The sequence below is a fragment of the Nanorana parkeri genome, unplaced genomic scaffold (assembly GCF_000935625.1).
Source record: "Nanorana parkeri isolate BGI_ZX_2015 unplaced genomic scaffold, ASM93562v1 scaffold16, whole genome shotgun sequence".
In the NCBI taxonomy this organism is placed as follows: domain Eukaryota; kingdom Metazoa; phylum Chordata; class Amphibia; order Anura; family Dicroglossidae; genus Nanorana; species Nanorana parkeri.
This window is the reverse complement of record NW_017306284.1, coordinates 3,898,206-3,899,709: the sequence shown is the minus strand read 5'-3', so window position 1 is coordinate 3,899,709 and position 1,504 is coordinate 3,898,206.

The following is a 1,504-nucleotide window of genomic DNA, read 5'->3' as shown; positions in this document are numbered from 1 at the left end:
GGCAGGGCCCCCTCCCCTCTCCCCCCCCCCCCCTTTCCCCTTGATACTTTATATCGGATAACACTAAATGGCGGACCCCGGTCCAGACACGGACCGAATGGCTGTTCTGCCCAGGCCACTATCGCCGACCTGCACTGGGTTATGGCTGGCTGACAGTGGATACACCGGCTTCCAGCAATAACTCAGCACAGGCCCCCCTCTGTAGTCATTGGTTGCTAGGACTGCTGGTGACCTAGCAACCAATGGTGTCAGGCAGCAACCCAGATGACTTGCACTAGCCTGCTATTATGCGCCCCCCTCCTGTGCTCTCAGCGCTTTCTGCTTCACAGCTGTCAAAACCCGGCTAAAGTGCCGGTAACACAGGCGATCAAGCACAATCATCCGCTCGATCGTCTGTATTGGAGGGCAGGAGGGACCCCTGATGTATCCATAAAGAGAGCCTGTCACCTCCCAATGCTACCACATAGGGGCTTGTTAGCCTCTTTGTGATAGCAAAAGTGAAAAAAAAAATGTTAAACGGTAATAAAAAAAAGTAAAAATATTATAAAACAATAAAAATTAAAACAATGATAAAAAAGTTTTTTTTTAAAAATGATGAAGTGATAAAAAGTAAAAAATAATTAAATACAAATCTTTAAAAAAAAAATTAAAACCGAACCTGCTGCTCCCGCCATCTAATTCAAATTAACATGTGAGCATAAGGCATGCAGGTGTATGTAAACAGAGAGAGGGGGATGGGGTAGTTCTAACAAAAAAAAAATGAAAACAGGTGTTAAAAAAGTGAAACATTTAATAAGCCCACTCCCCTGATGGACTACAATCTCACATTTAATTTACTAATTTGTATTGAGATTATAGTCCATCGCAAGAGCGGACTTGGAGCGGTGATTACTAGGACAGTGTCAGCACCAATTCAGAGATGATTGGAGGATCTACAGCCGAGTGATACACAAATAAGATACATTTTTGCTAATAGTTAAGGTACTTGAATGTATTTTTAAGGTTTAACTCCTGAGTTTAGTGTGAATGTTTTAAAAATCTAACTCTTTGCCACAATTTTTGAAAAGTAAAAAAAAAAAAGTAAATTAAATTTGATTTTTTTACACAGTGGTCAGTTATTTCTCACGCACATCATGGAATTACACCCCAAAACACATTCTGCTACTCATCTTGAGTATGAAGATACCACATTTGTGAGACATTTTCATAGAGGGCCCAAAATCCAAGCAGCACATTCAGGTCTTCCAGGGGCATTTCCAGTCAATACTACAGCACACTGGGTGGCGTTCTTCTTTAAGAAATGGAATCAGTTTTATTGAAGCCGACTGATATTGGTTGTCTAGTTCGCCCCATATACTGCCAGATGTTTGAAAGCTAAGCCCATGCTGGACTATTAGCCTGTGTATGGTGACTGTAAGATCACTTTCATTTCCCTATATGCAGACAGTTACTTTAACCAGCTTTTAATTGTTACTGATGACCACTGGGCGGCCTGACATCACCT